General features: G+C 39.7%; 1 protein-coding gene and 1 long non-coding RNA gene across 2 annotated transcripts in view; one reads left to right on the forward strand and one right to left on the reverse strand.

Moving 5' to 3' along the window:
- Positions 1-24,473, forward strand: part of MACROD1 (MACRO domain containing 1) — a 604,497-nt gene that overhangs the window by 380,983 nt on the left and 199,041 nt on the right. The gene's annotated exons all lie outside the window — the stretch shown is intronic.
- LOC108794503 lies at positions 13,946-16,242 on the reverse strand. Its single transcript, XR_001941714.1, has 2 exons — positions 15,990-16,242; positions 13,946-14,094 (listed from the first exon to the last, which is right to left on the reverse strand). It is a non-coding gene; the product is annotated as an uncharacterized LOC108794503 (long non-coding RNA).

Genomic DNA, 24,473 nt, shown 5'->3' on the forward strand with positions numbered 1-24,473 from the left:
ATATTTCTAAAAATTGTAAATATTGCAAGAAAAATCAAACTGACTCAAAACAAGTACTGTATAGTTTCCCTTTTCAAATGTAAATACTTTGTTCATTAAAGTTTTCAGGAGTTTAGCTTGTTTGGAATTAGGTAGGTGCGCAACAGAATTTATATCTGAAAGAGATCACTTAAAGGGTTATTAAACCCTTACAGGTTCTTGCATATTTCTACTGCATATTTCTACTGGTAGTAAGCAGTAGATATATGCAAAACCTTTAAAAAAACAAAACCTTTTCAAATAGGTTTAAACTTACCTGTGTCTTCGCCGCGCACTCCCGTCCGAACATCTAAAGAGTCTCGGGCGTCCGCAAAGGATCTTGGGGTGGGCACATGCGCAGTTAAGATGTTTGGCCGGGAGACGAGGAGAGACACAAGGTAAGTCTATGAAGCAGCATGCACATGCACAGACTCCATGGGCCATGAGAGAAGAGGAGGACAAAGGAGTCAGCGCTGGAGGGACATCTGAAAACTACACAAAAGAAGAAGATCGGATTAAGAGGCATGATTTAAGGTAAGTCCTTACACTAACATGGGGGGGGGGGGGGATTGGTTTTTAATATACCAGAGTAGTTAAGTTTGAATAAAGACAAGGGTCCATCCAGTTCAACCTATGTGTGAATAGGTGTGTGTAATTGTGTATCTGTATTTATTTGACTCTATCGCTGCCCATATTTTTGTATATTAAGCGAAATAAGAAACTCATTAAGAAGTTTCTTGAATTTATCAATTTTCTCGACGGATACTACCGCCTGCGGAAGTGAATTCCACAATTTCACTACTCTGACAGTAAAAAAAATCCCTATGATTTCTGAGATTGAACCCCTTTTCCTCCAATCTCCTGTTGGGTCCCTGTGTTCTCAATACAGTTTTCTGATTGAACAGTTTGTTTCCGTATATTGTGTTCACCATTGTTGATTTTGAAGACTGCAGTAAGGTCTCCTCGTAATCACCTCTTTTCTAAGGTGAATAATTTTAATTGCTGAAGGTGGTCCTCATAACTTAGGTCTTCTATTCCTTTAATTAATTTTGTAGCCCTTTGCTGAACTCTCTCCAGTTCGATGACTTCTCTCCTGAGAGTTGGCGACCAAAACTGCACCGCAAACTCCAGATGAGGCCGAACCAGTGATTTGTACAGTGGTAGTATTACTCTATAATAAATAATAGCTACACTGCTTGCCTGGCAGAACTTAGGAGAAAAATGTATTTACAAAAAAAAAAAGTGCCCCACTATCCCTCACCATGTGCATCATACATGATACACATCACCAGGGCTTGAAAAAGTTTAGTGTCTCAGCAGTCAGTCAAAAATGTAACCAGTCAGCATGTAAAACAAAACAAAAAAGGATATGGAGACTGCATACAATAATCTAAACTGTGCAGATAAAGAACAACTGTTAACAAGCCTCTGGAAGCATCTATAATAAAAAGAATATGGAAATCTCCCAGAATACTTAATTTTGTTTTTCAAGTGTAGAATGACAAGAAATCACTGCTCCTATGTATGTAATATATGTTTTTTTTGAAAATTGTGAAATATATGCAGAGTATGAACTTTGTCAAATTAATTCGAGAGATATGAACATTAATTCCTGCATAACAACGTGATGAATTTATAATCATTTCAAAGGTAATGCTTTAAAGCCCAACTCCAGCCAATTCTATTTTAATCTTGAGTGAGGAATAGTCGCAAATTCCTTGGGAGGATTCTACCCGCTCTTTATCCTTGTGACACCAGGACAAGAAATGAGGCAATTGTAGACACTGCAACAGAATTGCACAGCCAGTAATGAAAATGTTAGCTGCAGTTAAGCTTAAATTGCATTAGGGATGTCGCAATACCACTTTTTCAAGGCCAAGTACAAGTACTTTCCCTCAGGTACTTGCCGATACCAATTACCGATATTCTTTCTTAAAGAGACATGTGATATTTTTTCTAAAACAATACAGACTAATTATAATTTCTTTAAAATTATGAAGAACATTTTGGTCTCACCAGGGCTGCAATTTGGTCTCACCAGGGCTGCTTTTGGGTCTCACCAGGTCTGCGTTTGGATATCCAACAGAGCCCTGGTTAAACCAGGGCTCTGTAGGGTCTAACCAGCTTGGTTAGACCACACAGAGCCCTGATGGGATGCCACAGAGCCCTGGTGAGATCCCAAAGAGCCCTGGTTAAACCAGGCATCTATAGGGTCTCACCAGGGCTTTGTAGGGTCCCACAGGGCTCTGTGGGGTTTAACTAGGGCTGGTTAGACCCTACAGAGCCCTGGTTAGACCCCACAGAGGCCTGGTTAAACCAGGGCTCTGTAGGGTCTCACCAGCACCAGGGTTCTGTAGAGTCTTACCAGGGCTATGTGGGGTCTCACCCACCTGGTTAGACCCCTCAGAGCCCTGGTGAGACCCCACAGAGCCCTGGTTAAACTAGGGCTCTGTGGGGTCTCACCAGTCCTGGTAAACCCCACAGAGCCCTGGTTAGACCACACACAGCCTGGTAAAACCCCACAGAGCCCTGGTTAAGCCAGGGCTCTATAGTGTCTAACTATGGCTCTGTAGGGTCTCGCCAGGGCTCTGTAGGGTCTAACCAGCTTGGTTAGACCCCACAGGGCCCTGGTGAGATCCCAAAGAGCCCTGGTGAAATCCCAAAGAGCCCTGGTGAAATCCCAAAGAGCCCTTCAGAGCTCTATAGGGTCTCATCAGGACTTTGTAGGGTCCCAACAGGGCTCTGCGGGGTTTAACCAGGGCTGGTGAGACCCCACAGAGCCCTGGTGAGACCCCGCAGAGGCTTGGCTGAACCAGGGCTCTGTGGGGGCCTCACCAGGGCACTGTGGTGTCTAACCAGCCTTGTTAGACCCCACAGAGCCCTAGTGAGACCCCACAGGGCCCTGGTTAAACCAGCGCTCTCCACAGCGCTCTCCTCAGGGCTCTCCAGGCCGCCACTCACCAGTACTGTGCTGGCCGTGTCTCGGGGGTGGGAGCTGGCAGGAGCATGCCGACATAGTCTCCATCTGCTGCTGAAGATAAACTCCAAACTCCCAGCCAGAGATCCTCGTGTGGTGGATGGGAGGGGTGAGGTCTCTTCTCATTGGCTGGTGGGCAGAGCTCCAGAAGACCGAGTGGATGGACCGTACAGATGATCAAGGAAACGTATGAGCGCTCAGCCCTGTCACTCAGTAGCTGCTTCTGTTCCCTTCCCCCCCAGCTCCAGATCATTGCTGGCTTACCTTACCAGTGCAGTGACTTGACTACACACAGGCTCTGCCGCTCAGCCTCCAGCTGTGAGAGCTCCGCGGCTGCCCCTGAGGGAAAAAAAACCTTCCTGCATGGGTTTTGTTTTTTTCCTGTGCTTTTTTTTCCTTTTTTTCCTGTGCTGATTCTACGGTACGACCGCGGCGGGCAGCGGGCTCAAGGGGCAGCTGCTTTGGCCCCCACAACCATGACAGGGCCCGGGGCAAGTGCCCTCTTTGCCCTGTGTTAAAGACGGCCCTGGGATCTCACCAGGGCTGCATGCAGATCTTACCAAGGCTGCATGTGGGTCTCTCCAGGGCAGTACAGGTGGATGTCGGCCTCTCCAGGATTCTGTGGGTGGGTGTCGGGCTCTACAAGGGCTCTGCAGGTGGGTTCCGGGCTCTCCAGGGCTGAATGGTGGGTGACGGGCTTGTGCTGGACTCCAGGGCTGTACAAGCAGGTGGGGGCTGTCCAGGGCTGTGCTGGTCCCTGCTGGTGCTGGGAAAGAGAAGGAGATGTGGGGCTGAACCGGCGCTGTCACAGACAGCTGCCACAAGGTCCCCAGCAAGCGTGGGACCTCAGACAGCCGCTCTTCTTTAACAATTTAAAGGTGCCAGTATCGGCCTTTAGTATTGGGCCATTTTCATGAGTACTTGTATTGGTATCGGGATATCCCTAAATTGCATGATTCTGCACGTGAAGGGGTGAGGTGATGCTTTTTTTTTTTCTTAGCTTATGATTATGAAAATTTTTATTTTGAATTTCAATAATGAGTGAGAACAGGTTGCCTTTTGGTTCTATTCCTAGTTTGAAAGTTATGATATTGTTTATTAACCCCTTCATGACTGAGGCCTTTTTTTCATTTTTTGCACCCATGTTATATTCCACATTTTAGGCCTGACAATTACTTAAAACCCCCACACATTATATATTTTCTGAATGCCAAGACCCTATACAATATAATGGTGGTAGTTGCAAATTTTTATGTTGTGCAATATTAGCGCAACTCCTTATTAAACCCCAAAATTTAGTGATAAATTTAAGGGGGGGAGGGGCGGCCCCTTCATCGGGACACAGAAGCGATCTGGCGACAGGTAAGTCGCCAGAATCACTTCTGTTGTAAAGCCTACAGTCGGCTCTACAAGTTTAAACAGACTCCCGGTGGCAAAAGTCGCCGGGAGTCTGTTTAAACAGCCCAGATGCTGGCGACGTACACTGTACGTCGTCAGTCACGAAGGGGTTAATGAATATTTGTTTTTAGTTTTCTTGGTTTATACCATAAAAATGTATATTATGCTTATATAAACATGTTTTATTCACACATGATTTTGATTTAAATGTTCTGTATGGGAACACATGGATCTTTTTCATTTTATCAATCACTGCTTGATTATCGTACGAAAAACCGATCGCATACGATTATCGTACGATAATCGTGCAGTGTATGGGCACCTTTAGAGGGGATTTCTCTTATTTTGGAGAAGTTTCCTCTTGCTTCCTGTTCAGTGAATGGGAAAGTAAGTAAAGGTTATATATCACCAATGTGGGTGGATTAAAAAAAAGAGTTTTAACCATTACCTATTATATCAAAAACTAAAAAAAAGTGGCTTTAGATATTCATTGTGTTAATTTGAAGGCAAGCCAGCTTAACTGCTACTATATTTACTTTGTAGCTGAGCAGCTGAAACTATCTTTCTTTAATTACAATATAGAACCAGGTGCCATAGGAAATAAGTACTTTTCGCTATAATTGCAAACCATTCAAATTTTGTTTCTAATGATTTTCATTTTAATATATCAACATATTGCTTTGAGAAAGTCTGTTAAGAAAAAGTGCATGGACACATAGAAGTTAACTAAATTAATTCATATAAGTGTCCAGATGTATGCTGTAACATAATACAACATTCACCCTGGATATAACCATGTTGAATAATTATAGTCTGATATACAGTATTACCATCATGCAAGGCCACAATATCTGTGAGCCATTTTGTTATTTATTCATTTACTTATTGATAGAGTTCAGTGTACACTACAGGATTAATTATATTATAATTATTATTTTTCTCCAGAATTATATCTACTCACCTTTTCCACTTACAGTCATCTATAATACCTCCCACACAATTTCAAACCATATGCAATAAATGTGTTTATTTTTACATTCCCCATTATGCAGAGACATAAATAGTACATATTATCATATTTTCTGATAAAGGGTTAGTGTAAACAATATTTTTCCACAGTTTTTTTAAAAGATTTTTAAATAAAACATTTGGTTTTATATCAATAAAACTTTTCGTAGAAAAGAGCATATACTAGAGTATATCCGTAAAGGTCTAGTAGCAAATATTCAATCTGGTAGTATTTTAAGACGTTCTTTAGTTTTTTTACACATAAAACAGAAGTCATCAACTTGCGCAACTAGATCGATTGTTTATGGACTATATATTCATAGTATCAAATGAACTCCAGTTATACTGGTAATTACTCCAGAGAAGATGTATGCACCGATCCTGCAGCCTGGTTGGTTGGATAGGGAAACATTGGTGTGCTAGGCAACGCGTTTCAGAGGTTCACCTCCTTTGTTAAGCCACAGTACTGAGTGCTTCCGGGTCTTCAGGTGTTGCTAGGCAATGCTTTTCAGAGGTTCACCTCCTTTGTCAAGCCAAAGGCTTGACAAAAGAGGCGAACCTCTGAAACGCGTTGCCTAGCAACACCTGACGACCCGAAAGTACTCAGCAGCTGTGACCCTGCTTTGAGGAGAACCAGCCACAGCAGTGCTCAGTCACTGGATCAGACCTGTGTCTTCCAGCACAGGCGCCCTGGAATCTTTCTGGACTGAACTGGACTCTGTTCTCTCCATATCCTGATAGCAATATCGGACCAGCAGCTGAGATGGGACTTTCATCTGATGCATGACAGGCGAGATGTTATTTTAATATCCTGTAAGTGCATTACTTTTAACCTTATTAAATAGTCACGTTATACTGCACTTAGATCGGTGCGCCGGTGTCCTATGTTTTAGTTTTGTTACACTAATCATAATCGTTGGACCCATTCAACAGCTTTACTGTTGCCTACATGTCCGCCCTAAGATTAAAATGCTGTGCTACAGAGAAGTTATGTATGTGTCTATACATAACAGAAATATGCAGTAGATAAACTTAACAAAGAGCCAGCATACCTTAGTACATTACATTGGAACAAATATTGTTGCCTTCCAACAAACTATAAATGCACCTGAGTACATTTTTTATTATTTTCGCTGTTAGCAAATAATCCTGATTTATAAGGAGCTGTCCAAAGTTTTGAACTCCTTCCATCACTGCTTGCATTTCCTAGTCAGTGGTTTGTTTGTATAGTTTTGTCAGGGCAATAGGAACTGTGTGTATTGAGTATTAGGTCCTATGTGAACTGGACAGTAGGAACTATGTGTATTGAGCATTGGGTCCTATGTGAACTAAGCAGTAGGAACTATGTGTAGTGAGTATTAGGAACAATGTGTAGTGAGTATTAGGTCCTATATGAACCTAATACTTCATATAATGTACATAACCGTGGTATATTCTGAATCCGCGTCTAAAGACATGGAGACACAGATTCAGAATATACCTAGGTTATATTCACTTCCATATATACCCTTATAGACTGATGTGCATCAGTTTGTTCTAATGATCCATGCAACAGGAGAGTAGATGCATACGTTTCCCAGGACGCATGGCAATATGTCTTGGTGGACTGTTTAATTAGCAGTGAAATGTGCTATAGAGTAACTGAGCCCGTTTGGTGCGTATTTATGTGTATATTGTTCAATGCTGTTATGATGTGTCTCTTTACCACTATGAATTCCTTGAGAGGATCATCTTACATGGATATATTGCAGATCAACTTTGCTAATAAGAGTCCTGTCTTTATGGATTATAAATGTCTCCTTTAGATGTGAAATACAAAAAAACAATACAGTTGTGGTGGATGTGAAAGTACATACACATGACATAAATGTGCACTGCATTTCAGTGACCTTTCAATGAGTGGATGATCATATGTGCTATTATTTAACTTGATCTTTTATACCCACTATTAAAATAAGCTGCTATTGAAAGTACAATCCTTTAATATGTCTTATGTGGGCACACCAGCGATCCACACAATTACATGCCCTGGGTCTCTGTGGACAGATTTTTAGTTAAAAGAGAACTATGGGGTAAGTGGTTTTCCCCATAGTTCTCTTTAGGATCACGGGAGGACATATACTAACCTCCTTCCGTGACCAAAAGCTCAGTATATGGCGGGCTATTGCCCGTGATATACTGAAAGTGCTGCAGACGTGACGGATCCCGACAATACTGTCGAGATCCACCCAGCTGTGTGAGTGACAGCTGACTCTGCCTATCTAGAGGCAGAGCCAGCTGTACCTGCCCCATCCGTTCCTCCACTCAGCGCTGGAGAATCGAAGCAGGGAGGGGAATCCCTGCGGGGGAGCGGTGACTGACAGTCACTGCTCACTGCAGGGAGATGATCGGGAAGTGAGTGAATTGGCTGCATGTTTCTGCTCACTTCCCGATCTATAGAGCCGACCTGTGACAGCTTCTTTGTCACAGGTCGGCTCTAACTATGAGGATGAGTGGAAATCACTCACCTCATAATTCTCTTTTAAATGTTCTTTAAAATCATATGTCTTGTTTGTCTTTATGGAGTATTTTTTTTTCATGTGGGAATAATACATTTTTATATATTTTTGTATATTATTCTATAGACTTTGACTTTTTTGCAACATTACCAGGATGACACAGGTGTTTTTGGTAGGAACCTTTTTTATTTATTTTTTGGTAATTCCTTACATTTGTCAATGTCCTGTCCATTTGTCAATGTCTTTTCTGCATCAGGGTTGAGAGCTCTTGAGAGAAGTAATGATGCAGGGTGCTGTGATATTTTCAGGAAGCTTTGTACAGCTCCCTGCCAACCCTTCCCACCAGCTATGATCTCCCTGCATTGCATGTGCAGAGAATCGCTGGTCTATAATAAAAGATGCATTAAAAATGGAAAGGTTTTATTTAAAAACCATTATGATGATATGAAGGCAGTGGGGAGGAGCCAAAGAAGGCAAAATATAAGCAGATTCAATTTCAGTTGCACCACTTCAAAACACAGCTTTAGCTGTTAGACTTTAAAACAATGTTGCTTACCTATGTGTTTTCATCCTAGTAGAACCATAGGTGATCAGTGAAACTACAAAACCTATCACTGGTATAGAAAAGACACATCAGCATGTGTGCAGTTGTCTTATAGTAATCTCTCCCTTTAGCCAATGCATCACATAAAACTCTCCCTCCGGTTACCACATGCACAATATTTACCTATGTAGAAGAACAAAACAAGCTCCCCAGTAAATCATAACTTCTGTAAACTTCACTGCAATCCCCCATATACCTCAGGCAGCTCCGATCTATTCATATCCTAGACTTACACCAGATGCTCCACAGCTGCCATATGTCTCTCTATATTGATTAAATAACTTGTAAGAAATTCTCCTCAAAATGCACATAAAACTTAATTTATGCTCAAATCTGAGAATGGGACTAATAAACACGGATGTTGCTGAGTTAATAAGAAGCTGAAGTGACTAACAAGACAGGGCTGTACACTAACCTGGAACAAGCCTTCTCTGTGTCCTATTAGACACATACTTGACCTGCACCTTAGAAAAAACTTAGAAAAACACTTAAAGCAGACCGTAACGGAATTCGTATTTTGTTTTGGTTGACCAATCAGAGGTTCTCTTCTGCTGCTGAGAGTTGCATTACAAATACAGGCAGGAAATACGAAATTCCATGGACGTATTTTCGTTCCGTTACGAACATTCGTTATATATTGAAGTTAAAAAGCAAAGTACATTTATATTGGAGTTGATGGTAGTTTTTTTTTAAGTCCGAAATACGAAATTCGGATACGGAATCCGTTAACGGAATTCGTATTTCGAATAAAAAAACAACTACCACATCGACTCCAATATTAACAAAGGTATTTTTGCTTTTTAACTTCATCATAACGAATGTTCGTAAAGTTACGAAAATGTGCCGAAACTAATGAAAATACGTATTTCGTACGAATCCGAATTGAGTTTCGGATACGAATTACGAAATACGAAATAATGGATATTACGGAACGAAACGGAACAAATTTTTTGACGGCGCACAAGTCTAATCGGGATATGTTTTGTGAAAAATTAGCCATGTATATTGCACAACAGTATTAAGTGTCTTCTCTCTAACTTTCCGCTACTGACGTAGAGCATTTTACACTGTGTACTGCTTATCCGTTTTAACCTTTATGCCTAAACCTTCTATGTTAGGCAAGTAGAAAAGGAACTAGCAGTTACATAGTGGCTATTAAAGGGGTTCTAAACCCTCCGGTTTTTTTGCCTATATCTACTGCTAGCAAGCAGTAGATATAGGCAAGAAGTTTAAAAAAAACAAAAAATCACTTTAACTAGTTTTAAACTTACCTCGTTATCGCTGCTCGCTCCCGCGCCGAGAATCAGGAACTGTTTATATGGCCGCAAAGGATCTTGGGGCGGGCGTATGCGCAGTTCCGATTCTTGGCCGGGAGACGAGCAGAGACGCAAGGTAAGTCTATGGACACGTGCACCCGCATGCAGACACCGCTGGATCGGAGGGACAGAACAGTCAGCGCTGGATCGGAGAGCCGCCGCACCGCTGGAAGGACACATGAAAACATGGGGAAAGAAGAGGAAGATCGGAATAAGAGACATCATTTAAGGTAAGTGCTAAAATTTACATGGGGAGGGGAAATTTTTTGGCTTTAATGTCATTTTAAACTTGCAAAGGATGCTCCCTTCCTGCCAATCAATGGTCAAGAAATAAATATATCCATAATACCTTTGTATTGACTGCTTATAATAGAGAATTTCCTTTTCATGTTATCCTTTGTATTATGCATGATCCTATGTTGGATCCTTATCAATAGATTTGTGAAAGGAACCCCCAATACAAGGAGGTAAAGGTAAATGATGACATCTCAGAGAAATAATTTATTCTAAATGCCAGAGGACCAAATCTTAAGGGATTGAAATTTTGGACCTGTATTTTAATAATGCACATCAATTGTTAAACTGGGTCATTGCATGTAATACTATTGTGGACCTTTTTGTAGCATTTTAATTGTGGCATTATAGGGTATATTTTATATATAAATGTATATAATATAAGTATATATAAATATATACAGTATAAACATACTTGTGCTCACAAACACTTCCGTTCTAGTTTTAATTGATACAGTTGGAAGGCCTTTACATACCAGCATCATGTCAGCATCTTAATAACCAAACTGTATAGATGTTTATTATGGTGCTTAGACCATTTAAAAATACACAGCACTAGCACTTCTTCAGCAACTTTAGTACCACTGGCTGGGTAGTTGTTTGAGGATAACAATCAAGTCAGTTCTTTATGCCGTGGTATTCTCCGGGTAAGACAAGTATGGGGTTTGCCTTAGTGACGGTATAGAGGATTCACTAAGAATATTTTTTTATTTTATATTGCCCATTGGTCCACAGCTTGAAATGTAATGAAGGTGGCATTGAGGCTGGCTAAAGCTGCCTCTGGACCTGCTTAAAAGAATGGCCAGTATTGCCATTCATATGAGCTGATATAACTGTTTTTATGGTAGCTAAATTTCTGGTCCTCATGTGATGCTGGCTTTCACCCAGAGAAGGGGTAAAGGGAAGGGCATTTAGCCCACATTGTATAATGCCATGTAGACATGTGTGGGCTTTGATGTTATTTTGGAAATAACTATATAACAAAACACAAAATAATTATATGCAAGCATATTTGGCACTTGTCAGAAAATAGAGCTTTTGGAAGAGGGCATTGTTGGGATACATGCCTAAACGTTGGCATTATAACTTTATCCAATGGTGTCAGTAACCATCTAATGTAGGCCCCACATTACAGTACATATTTCCCTATTTTATACTTTGTAGAGCTGTTCTTGAGTACTTCTACTCTAGGTATATAATTCCACTTTTATTTACAATGTCAAGGAAAACATACGGTAACTGTTTATTTTTTAGTGAGATCTAAGATCTTGGTCTGAAATACCGGGAAGTGGGCCAAGAAGGCGATTAAATAAGCATTACCCATTGTATGTAATATATTACATTGTAATATGTAATACTTTTATGTTATATATTGTTTTATCTGCTTACACATTGTTATTTTGTAATGCTCTTGGTTAGTTCATGATGCTTATGCTGTAAAATGATATAGAGCTAGATTACATGGGTGATTTTTTTTCTCAGGCTACTGAGAGACCTAATTTCTTGGCAATCTCCTCATTAGCAGTATGTGTTTAAATCCGCTGTGCTGCACACCAGGTGTTAAGGCAGGATTCCATTTTTAAAAAAATCCTTCCCCCTGCCCAGTTTCTTCCTCCTGCATATAATTTAATTACCTTCATACATACCTTTATTCTTAGGCAGGACATGTGGCATCCTCCAGTCTTTTCCACTTCTCCCTGTGGCGGCAGTGGGCAGTCATATACTGCACAGAGCTGTGCTTATGTTATGATGTCAGCGCTGCTCCCTGCAATATTATAGTGTGAATTCAAGGTGGTGACCCCGAAGTGATGTTGCGATGAAGTGATGCCTGAGCTCACAGGAAGCGGGTTGAATTACACTGGTTGTTACTGAAAACAGAAGGGGACTGGGAGCAAAGAGTAGTTTCTGTGGGGGACTGTGCTGGAGACAAGTATTAACGGTTTAAAACATATGGGTAATTCTTTACAGGTTTTCTACCACTGCAGAACATTATAAATTATTGTTTTTGTTGTCCATTACAACTGTGATATAGGATAATAATATAATATGGATTTTTTTAACATGGAGAAACTAATTCTGCAATGCAACTTGTTTGTTGGCATTCAGAAATCTTTCACAGCATGATGATTGCCAACATATCAGAAAGGCCTTAGGCCCTAAGAGAATTGTCATGTCACTTTATGGTTATCTGTGTCTACTTTCCCCAAGGCAGATCCCCTCCTTTCCAACACGTACACCTGACAGATGGAAATGGTTAGATTACCATAGATTAATGAGCCACTACACACTGGAGACATGTTTTATGTCATCCTAACATGTTTTGTTTATATCGCAGCCTGAAATGCTGCCCTTGTGGTGTGTAAGACTTGGTTGTAACCTAACATTTCATAATAATCACCATGCACCTATTTACACTTAATAATATCCCTCTCAATGATAATACATTAGATTATATTGATACATTAGGAAAATTGTTTTGGTCTTAACTGCTGTGTTACTGTACTTCTGCAGGTATATGATTGTTTGGAAAGGATCACATTAGTGCTGTACTATGACATTACTAGTTGAAATCCCATTATATGCAAAAGTTAGACAAGTAAAACCAAACATCCTCAGCAATGTACATTTAGGAGAGCCCATTATTTTTTAGTCCTGATCTCCACTGCCTTTTCCTACAGAAGGGGGGAAAAAGGAAGCTTCGTCAATTGTTCAAATCTCTCTCATGCATCGTATCTAGACAAAGACTTAGGAAACAGCTAACAGAGTGAGGGTATAAACCATAAGTGTCTCAAGGCTCATATAGTGCAAGGTGCATCTATGCCAGCTAAGAGTTATATGTAACCATGCGAATCCTTTATTGTATCAATATTTTATTAATCTATGTATGAAGTATGTGCTTTTACCATGTATTAGGTTATTTTGTTGAATTATTTACAGTGATGTTTTTGTTTCTTCACTTCTTGTGGATTTGTGTTTTGTTCTGTTTACAAACCACTAATTATTTTAACATAGTTCATTTTTGTATGCAATCTTTCATTTGCCAAACAAGATTGTATCTTCCGTTAAGCCTGTATTGAGCTGTGGCATCCTCTTTTTTTTTTTTCTTTTCATGTAAGAGGCAAGCTGATTATTTTTGGCAGAGGGCTTTTTTTGTTAAGCAGTAATACAATTACAAAACTGAATAAATAAAATATCTAGATATATTAATTTCACCCAAGAAAGGTCAAATGAAATCACTACTACTTCTAGGATAACTACAATTTTTACAATGTAACATAACTGGCAGAAATAAAATATATTGTCAACACTGTCTACTTGTGCATACCTCTTTTTAGAAAACGGAAGGGATATATTTCCTCCTCTTGTCTATAGTAGATTCTCCATGACACTTTCCTGGTATTTGTAAATCCAAAACAGCATGGCCAGAGTAAGCATCCAATCCACAGAGAGAACCTTTTCTTGCACCTCAGGAGGCTTATTCCACAGTCTAACGTAACAGATTGGATTCGTACATCTCTTCCTCTTTCTTTTTTCCTTTTCTGTAGAAATTTTTTTTTTCTACCCCTCCTATTCCTCCTGTTTATAGTAATGAGTGATCCTCCTTCATGGCAGACACAGGCAGAGGGGGGCTGAGGGTATGGAATAAGTGCACTGTTGTGTGACCGAGGCAGAGAGAGGATCTAGGGACCTTTCATCAGAAGGTTTTCATGGACAAGGAATGGGGGGGTTGATTATTCTCTTCAGAAAAAGGTGGTGGCATGAAGAACTTTCTTACCCCACAAACAACCACTTGAACATGAAGCGTATAGACTTTTTTTGTTGCTGGAAAAAATGAAGATAAATCAAGTCTGGAAGAGCAAGTAGGGAAGACTGCACACTCCACTTAGGACCTCATTTTATAATCTTGTATAAAAGCACACGGTACCGTTACTATTTCGCCGTCTACAGCTTTTCATGGTGATTTGTAAGATCTTCTAATACCTGTTGTAAGGCAAAAGGAGAGAAACACCTTTAATAAAGTAAAACAATCTTGCGTAACGTAACCTTTGTACAAGTGCTAATAAGATGTTTACACAAAGGAGGTAGTTTGCTGTAACATTATTGCATCTGCTAATTACGCATTTCTCTATCAATGAGTCAGTGCTGTAAGTCCTATTACCTTGGTTGGAAAATATTGCTTAGGATGGTTGTGTTTTGTCTGGCACTAGGCAAACCTCTCAATAATCAGTGACAACTTGATGCGCCGACATTTGAGAAGTAGCTTCTGCTAATAAGGATTTATTGTCGCACATTAGTACAGTCTCTTTGCTGTTATGTTAATACGAAACAGAAAAAGTGCATTTCTTCTAATAATCACCTTACAAGTTAAATAGGAATACTGTTCAAACAGCTTAAGGGGCCCTTAAGAGAGCTTCTGATTGTGCCAGGATGACCTTTTCACCTGACACGCATATCCAGAGGACAGCACACAGCAGGCACTAGTTTAAAGGCATGGCACTAGTTTATCTATACAGCATCATCGAAAAAGAATAATATTCCAAAAATTTACAGGCAGTCAGATCAAGGTTCCAGTGTTTAGATAATTTGTGATCATATATGCTCCATATTGCTATGTAAAGACGTCAGAGTTTTTTGCATTATCAGCAACATGAAAAATCTGCCTATACTCATTCTTGCTTATAAATACATTAAACCTTTTTTCACATTTATTTATACAACACATCGCATTAACACACAGTAACTGTACTGAGCATAGTCGCCTAAGATTACGGTAGCACCCAAGATGTTAGAGATTTTTGTTAGAGAGTTGTGTTTTCAGTTTAGTTATTTTTAGTTATCATTTTCTCACAATAAAGCACAACATCATACACACACATATACCAGGCATGAATTGAGAACTGTGGCAGCTATAACAGAGCCTGAAGGCGTACACACAATCTAAAAGCAGGCCGAGGAACGAGTGAAAGAGGGAGGGAGTGAGAGAAAGAAGTGAGAACAGACAGTGCTGTCTGCATACTGTGAACCCAAGTAGCATTTTTGGCTAATTAAACGTCTTTGTAATAACGAGTACAATTGTCAGATGAACTGGAATATAAGTATATGAGCGCCTAATGTGCTAAGAAAAGGTGGGAAAAAAGGAAGGATAACGAGAGGCTCGTTCTTATACTTGTTAGGCTTTGCAGGTTTCTTAATGAGGTGAGAGGGCAAATGAGACGTGAGGAGACATCAAAAAAGACAAAAATTTAAAACATGTCCCTTTAAAAAGGGTTAAATCCCACTAGACAAGGACCCCATGTAGGATATTGCCTGTGTTTAGTGCTATGCTCTTGCCTAGTATTTATGTTCCCCAGATGACTTTAGGAGGGAAAAGGTACAGTAGAATGAGGTCCATCAATTGGTCAAATGAAGCAGCAGAAAGAAAAAAGTGTTGAACAAACTGTTACATCAAGTTATAGGAGTGAGTAAAAAGATAATTTCAATATGAAAAATGAGTATTTGTAGGAGACGGTGTGATTCAACAGGAGGTACATAGAAAATATACAGAAATGCTCTGAGAAGTTCTGTAGGGAACAGATGTGGCAAAATGACAGTGGCTATGTACATGGCACAAGACAGTGTTATGTAATGCTTCGTACTCTAACAAAAGCTTATTTTAGATATATACAAACTATGTTGGGGTTAAAGGGTTGATAGGATAGATTCAGACAGAGCTGCGCAAGCAATTTTAATAAGCAGTTTTACAAAGCTATAAGATTAATTAGACAATAGGTATATGATGAATAGTAAAATTCTATTACAACAAAATATCTCTTCTGAAAACGGTCAGATGGGAAAAAATGCAGAGAGATGAGGAGAGAAGTAGGCATCTTTCTCACCATTGCTATACATTGCAGTATGAGACCCTTGGAGACAGGAGATGTTCATATATACAGCAGATAAATAGAGCTTTCTTCCGTGGTCCAGTTGTCTTTCGGAATCAGCCCCCCTCCATTTATACCCCCCAGCAGAAATAGTGGCAGCACACGGTAGCCTGACCCTCGTAAGGGCAACCTCTCGGGATAGTGAATAAAGATTGTATTGAATATCAGGGCATGAGTGTGAAATGCATTAGAGCAAAAGCACAGAGAGAGGGAGGAGGGAAGAGCCAGAGAACAGGAGGAGGAGAGAAAGAGGGAGGGAGAAGAAGCGAGTAAAAAGGAATATATAGAGAGCCAGCACAGCACAGAAAATGGATGGACACTATAACGGGAAATACAAGAAAGGGAAAAGGAAGAGCAAAGTATAGGCACATAATGAATATCTAATATTTAATTGATGATAAATTATAGCATGAGCTTCTGTGTAAGGAAGACCGAAAAAATGTGCTAACAACCTCTATATCCCAGATCTTGCTGTGCTTGCTATAACTCATTTACTCACTTGCATTTTGCACAACACTTGCACTACAGTCCTAGCTACCATTTAGAGGTAATGTTTTAATGTATACAACAGATCAGATTAGAGTGCCATATCTGTGTGGTCTCTGGACATACTGCATCTATGCAAATACTGCATTTAAATGCCAGTTAGTACCAGAGTATTGCAAGTTCTCATACCAGTACAAACCAAGATTTAGCTCTGTGGTTTGGGATATTTTAGTATGCTTCAACACAAAATGATTATTACTAGCTGAATATTATATGGTGGTCTCTTAACAATAATGTCTGTATGTTTATACTATGTATATATTGGAAACATTATATATTACTGGCCATCATAGGATTCCATGTTATAGTTAGTGAGGACACAAAGCCTGCCTCCATAACCCCCTAAGCCTAAACAGTTTTATTTGTATTGCTTATATTTTTTTGTTAGGTTTATTAAGTAAATAGTGCAAAGATGATGGTGATGATGACAAGTAAAGTGCAGGAATTCATATCAATTTCAGTTGACTGTGGTCAGATTAGTGGTGGCCAATGGTTACTGTGCTTTGTATACCACATAGTATATACTCCTCTGCATTAGTGAATACGTCTAACAGTACAACAGAGGACTGCATTGTATGCAATCTCTCCCAAATTATCATAAGGTTATACAATAATTACAATTCATGTTCCAGTTCATCAGAAAACCTCATTTACAATGATTGTTGCTTCAATTCATGCTTTGCATATTGTATTAACTGATAGATAATGACCTGCATAGTAGTTTTTAAACTTGTGTTTATTGGATAGCATTGAGTCTTTCTTTAAAGAACTCAAGGCAGGTAGACAGGAGGATACCATCTGATGTGTTATTGATTCTGTTGAATTATTGGGAAGATCCTGGGGGTTACAGTAAATACACCAGACAATGGATCAGTATCGCACTCTTGGCAGCCAGGAGAAACATTATGAGAGAATGGCTTGCCACTAATCCACCAACCGTACAGGGCTTAACAAACGATCTCCTCAACTTACTGTACCTTGAATCCGCCACCCACAGGGATCAGTAAGTGCTGGATAGCTGTAGTTTTTGGTTGCTTGAGAGTTAAAAGTAACTCTCAGGCAGCAGCACCCTGCTTCCCCCGCAGCCCTGTTTACCTGCCAGCTAGCTTCTGCAGCCAACAGGTGAATGGGTTTCAATACCCAGCCTGCTATTGGCTATTTAAAATTGCAATGGCCAATAGCAGGCTGGCTATTGTGCCCGCCCACTAAGTAGAGGAGCATACCTTAGAGAGAACTTTCTCTCTCAGGTCCACTCTTCTGCTCAGTAGATGGGTTTTCAATAGCAAGCCTACTATTGACTATTGCAATTCGAAATAGCCAATAACAGGCTGACTATTGAAACCCTGACCAACAAGCAAGGGAGCAGTTCTGGCAGTTTTAACAGCCAGCCTACTATCGGCTATTTTAAATTGCATTAGCCAATAGTAAGCTATTGCACCCATCCACTGAGCAAAGGAGCGGACCTGAGGGAGAACTTTCTCTCTCAGGGCCGCTCCTCTGCTCAGTGGGCGTGGCTTCAGTAGCCAACCTGCTATTGGCTATTACAATTTTAAATAGCCAATAGCAGGCTGGCTATTGAAATCTATTCACCTGTCAGCTGCAGAAGCTAGCCGGCAGGTAAATGGGGCTGCGGGGAAAGGAGGGTGCTGCTGCTTGAGAGTTACTATTAACTCTCAAGCAACCAAAAACTACAGTTTTCCGGCAACAATCCCCATGGGTGCCGGATAACTGGGAGTTTACTGAATTTAGTGGTCTATTTCAGTAAGTAAAAGACAGGACTGCTTGATTAATTGTTTAATGCATAGTATGTTTCTGCTTCTTCGTATACAAATGAAGGCAGACACTTTAGGTCGATATGAGGTTACTACACATATTCTGTATCACAAAGGTTTGTTACCCTTGTATTACTGAGGGGATGGCACAACTGTTGTCATGTAGCAGTGTGAAACAGATGTCAGTTTTAAAGTGTTGTCAATCAGTACCAAGCTGGCAGCACTGCTGTACTACTGAGTAACTGTGCGAGTTTGGCAGCACCATTATAGTATTGTATGTTAATGACAGGCTGGCAGCACACTTGTGAAGCAAACATTGCTGGCACTACAAGTGACTTCAGTACTGTGCATCTGTCTTTAATATAGGTCACAGAAAATGGTTCCATTACTTATTTATGATTCATAAGATCTGATTGACGAAGGAGAACTTGTGTTCACTTTAAGCATGCAATCATTATTAGGAGCATTAGTAAATTAGGCCCATGGTTTAGTACTGTAAGCAGTTAAAATGGAACAGCTACCTTTAATACATTACTATATTTTGCTGATCCCTTATAGAGATATTATTATTATTATTATACAGGATTTATATAGCACTAACAGTTTGTGCAGTGCTTTATAATATAAGGAAGACATTACAGTTACAATACAAATCAAGACAAGATGGTATGGGGGACAGTATTTTTATGTGTGTAGTGTTATATATTTCATCATCCTTAGGAGCTTTATTTTGTCCCTAGCTCATAGGATGATATAGCACATCAATGGAAGCATATTTGCAACGTTATCCATTTGTCTGTCCTTTCTCGTACAGAGTCAAATATTGCTGAAGAAAAGAGGTAGAGGGGAAGTATGTGAGGCCTCCCCAATGGACTCATAAAATGCAGCAGTTATCGCCTGTCACTTCCACTGAGCGGACGGCATTAACATCAGTGTATTTAATTATGCTTAACGATCCTAAAACATCAAATATTTAGAACTGAACTCTGCTTCTCTTCTAGCTAAATAAACCTTCCCCTCCCTTCGCTTATCACATGGAAGGCAGCCCGGATCTAGGCTGTGTTGCTCGCCTATCAGGATTTTGGCAGGCAAAAGGCTAAATATTGCTCTTCTGGGTCCTTGCATCAGAGGGGTTAAGTGTTTCCTGTAAGCAAAGATGCAGCCATGTTTTGGATAAGTGTATGTTCGTGTGGAGTAGCTCAGTGACATGCGTGTGTCATGTTTAATTTGCGATGTCACTGCAGCCTGCTTTCAGCCTGTCCTCATGAATCACCAGCAGAAAGCAGATCACGTCCCCAAGAGGTGAAAGTAAACTTCCTATGGCTAAGCTGTATTCTCAAAGCCTGATTTCTAAAGCACTTACATATTATGAAACCCTACAGATCTATACATTTCCCTAAACAGCCAGGGCACATATATGTAGTGCCTCAAAGTGTTTTGATCACAGAAAGGTATTTAGATGTAACAGGTGAACTGTCACATTTCTTTTCCTGTGACCTCGCATTATTGTAATGACAATAAAGGAATGTATAAGGAATCGCAGTGCGCAGAATGTAAATGTAGCTCCTTCCTTATATTCCTTGAGCCAAAACTCACTTCCCGTCAGTCCTCCGTCTGTCACTCCGTCTGGAGGTTTCAAGTGTTTTTTACGTTAATTAAAAACTCCTATTGACAAACCTGTTACATCTGACACAATAAGTGCCTTGCATCAGCAAACAGCTGACATATTGTCCGTCTAAGTGCACGTAGATTTATATATTTAATGTATACCTTTTATGACCCTCTAAGTGCTTACACCTATATTTATACCTCCATATATTACTTGATTCTTACACCCTTCAATTCTGAAACTTTCATTACTCACACCCAGGCCGACCTCTAGATACCTGACACACAGCCCTATATAAATGCAGATACTTTAGATACTGTACGCTGTTATTGTTTATAACATATATTTATATAACAATATTATTTGTTAACCATCCACGGGACACATAAATCAAGTGCCTTAATGGATTGGGAGTGAAGCTGTGTGTGTTTTTGCGTGAGAAGGGGGGAGAGGGGAATAAATATATCTGGCAAGTGTTGGAGATAATGAATTAATATTGATTCTGAGACACGGGAAGGAGAGAGAGAAAAGGGAGTAACAACTTGTGCTTTGCTGATGTTTTATGGGGGGCCGCTCTCCCTGGACCTACCTTGCGGGACCTGGAGAGGGCAACACAGAGAAAAACAAAGCCATAAATAAGAAAGGAAAGAGAAAAGAGAGGTTTTTTTTCCAACCAGCTCGCTGTGGAGTTTGTGAGTTACAGAGCCTCTGGTCTGTCAAATTTATAGCTATCCAGCACTAATGCACTTGGCACAACTTTCAGAATCCTAAGTGCACAATCTGAGCCCAAACAAGATGCAGACATTGTGGAAAACTGGTAGTCTAAGGGTTTGGTTCGCTAATGGGGTTTGTATACTAAAGACAATGCTATTCTAAGGTCAAGTGCTGTTTGCTCCAGTATGCAATGAAGAGAAACAGCTGCATCTGTATTGGGAGGAAAGATGAAGCTCTTGTCTCAGGTGGCTTCCCTAGACAGTAGGCAGAGAGGTACTTTTCTTGCTTACAAGTGCCTACTTAACTTGTCCCCCCGTTTGGGGGACATAGATAGTGATACAGTCACCTTTGTTCTTTCTACCTAGGATGTAGCTACAGAAGCTGTAGAGGGTGCAGATATCTCCATATCCATGAGTTCCTTCAAGCTGTGTGCTCCCATTACACTCTCTAAAGAATGACATTTTTTACTCACCTACACATAATTTTTCCATTTTTTATACTGCTTAAATTGTTGATAGTTTTATTGGGCTTCTAAAACATGAGAAAATATGCCCTGCAGATTCAGATTTTGCACCAGGGTGCTGTGATTTTTAGTACTGCTAATACACTGAGATGATCCTTAATGGAGACAATCCAGAAATCTTGTCACTCATAAGTCACCTTAGTCTCTGTGTGGTGTTTTCAGGAAGCAAGTACATCATCGTACTCTTCTTCTATACGTTTAAGAACAAATAATGATCGTGTCATTGTGTGAGGATACTGAGCACTGGAACACATCCTCAGGCTCTAGGAAGGGGCATAAAAACACATCTAGTCCAACTGAGAATGAGCTCTGATCACTTGCACAAAGGAAGCCAAAATATCCGTATATGCATTATTCTGCTTTGGACAATTTGTCAGTTGTGCCCACCATATATTTGTGGTAATTGGAAATACATTCTATACACTGGTGGTCATCAGGGACAGATTTATACTTCTAGCCCCATCAAGCCTACTGCCTTATCCCACCCCTTCCAACCCCAAGTGAAAGGACATTCTTAGTGTCACTAACAAGGTCAGACTTCATAGCCACACAAGGTATATTGAGGCTGTCAATAGAAAATCTGAAAGAGACAGTTTTCCCACTCTGTGTAGGGAAAATTGTTGTTCTACTCTATTAGCAGTTTGGTAGGTGTACAAACCCATAGTGGGTGAACTGTAAAAAATACAGTATACTGCTCGAACAACAAAAATGTACAAACTATGCAACAACAAACAACAAGAGCCCAGAAGGATTGCTTTGGCAGGCAGGGGGGGGGGCAGTCTAGAAAATTTTATTATACCCAAGAATATGTGACAGTCAGCGTCATAATATGTAGGTGGTTATATGCTGAGCCTACATTGGCTATTCAGAAATCCAGCCATTTATATGGTAGTGACTGAATCGGTAGAATCATGGATTATCTCATTGTGGATATCCTGAATATTTCGATGTAGATCTGTCTGATCTATGGAGAATCAGATTATTTAAGATTCTAGGCAACCATGATTTATTAATTGTATGGTTCTCTACACACTAGTCACATCTCAATGGGTTTATAAAGGAGATTAAAAAATTCACAATTTTAATTTTCAAACCTTTTCACTCATCACTACTTGGTAGTTTTTATCCATTGGAATCCCAACTTCTATATAATGCCATTTGGAGAGTAATTAAAACAATCCAATAAAACATACCTGAATACATATAAACAAACATATTATTTTAGAAATATATACAATAATTTCATATTCAACTCAGCTTGCGGACTGACTCTTGCACAGAGAAGAAACTACTGCCTTACATTACAGCAATTACACTTAATGCAAGGTGTCTGAGGCCTCGACATGACTTTACATGCTGCTGCCTAACAACCAGGCTTATGGATTGCATGTGGAGCTAGAAGTGACAGTATCTATGGACTTAAAGCTGATGTTCTCCGATACAGAAAAGTCAGCCACACAGCCAGAAATATAGCTGTTTTTTGCAGGTGCATAGAGGAAATACATTTCAACAAATACAAGCCGCAATGATTTTGAAAATTTTCAGTGCTTTATTCCACTTGCCTGCTTTTTAAATTTATGCTTTCAGTGCATTTGTGACAGTTGTGATTCCCATTAACAGACTGAATGACTGCATTACAAATCTTGGACTTCAAAACATTCACTGCATTTTGGAAATGTCATTTAGAAAAACAAGTTTACATTATTTATGAGTATTGTGGCAAAGACCTCATTTGAGTGATGTCTCCACTGGTGTCATGTAAGTGTATCTGAGTTCTTCCTTCAAAAGCCAAAATGCTAATATACTTTTTAATACATTTGCATTTTAATCTTCCTCTTTTTTTAAGGGGAATTAAAGCTTATGCCATAGTGTTTTTAAACAAGGCAAAAGTTGAAATATTACCACTTCAAATGTATAAGCTGTTTAGCAGATTAAGATGTTCATTTAATTTATTTATGGATATTAAAGTGTATTTAAACCCAAAAACAACAATGTAATATATAGCAGCTTACAACTCTTTAAATGTGGTGGCTGCATTAGTTTTTCATTTTTCAGACTACAGTCATTTTCAATAAGTCCACAAAATACCTGTCCATCTTGCCAGAAATGCAACGTCCTTTGCCACTTCATGTGAGCTGAACAGACAGCAAAAACAACCTTATCTATCTTTTGTACACAACTAATTAGAGATGAGCCTGGGCTTGGTGTGAACCCAGTTTGCCTGAGTTCACCCAAGCCCGCTGAAAACTGTGACTCCCCCTGACCCAATTAGTAGTGTCAGTTGTGGTGGGGAGACAAACAGCTGCGGGGAGGGAAATGCACCTGCCGCAACTGATTGGACAGGAAGGATTTTGAGCAGACTTGTGTGAACTCAAACTGGGTTCACACCAAGCCCAGACTTATCGCCACTAGTAATCCAATCGACCCTATATGTAATTGAGATGAACAATGGCAGACATGTTTGAAGTCCAGCCTGGATGACAACCATGGCTCCCTCCATAGATATAGTAGAAGAGTGACTGTAGCCACGTAGGGATAGGAAGCATGTTATTCTCATGATTACCTAGTAAAGAAAATCCTGAAAAACCAAAAAACAAATGCAACCACCTCGACTAGAAACTGGTTGGCCGTAATATATTCAATTTTTCTTTTTTAATTTAGATACACTTTAAATAACATTGTTAGTACTATTGTACAGTTTTCAAGATATAGTCAATTCACGAAACTAACCTTTTTCAGGAAGTCATATGCCTTTCTTGTTTGACTTCTCCATGGGGTTAAAATAGTGGTGGAAAACAAAATGCCAATGATTCTAAACTACATCCAATGTTACCAACCTAGATATATACAGTCTTTATAAATAAGGCATTCTGTCAACTAATGGTGCAAATGACAACCAAATACAAATAATCCATTACAGGTCTAACTGTCTAACTACATTAAATTGCTTTAAACTACAATCTTGTGAGTTGCTTTACATCACTGAATTTCCATCCATAAATATACATAGACTACAATGAAGGAGCTATACAAATCTCTAAATAAAGCCAAATATCAATTATTTTAGCTTTCCCTGCTCTGATATTATGCAAATCTTAAGCTGTTAGACCTACGTAACACTTTGGCAATTTTGTGGAATATTTATAAAGCTGAAAGTTAAAATTTCCCCAGGTTTTCATTATTTCCATGATTTCCCCCTTAATGTCTTGTTAAAAAAAAGCCAAAACTATTAATTTCCTCACATTTTCTCAGCTGGCATGTATTACATTATTATT

Source organism: Nanorana parkeri, unplaced genomic scaffold (assembly GCF_000935625.1).
Source record: "Nanorana parkeri isolate BGI_ZX_2015 unplaced genomic scaffold, ASM93562v1 scaffold25, whole genome shotgun sequence".
NCBI classification, from domain to species: Eukaryota; Metazoa; Chordata; class Amphibia; order Anura; family Dicroglossidae; genus Nanorana; species Nanorana parkeri.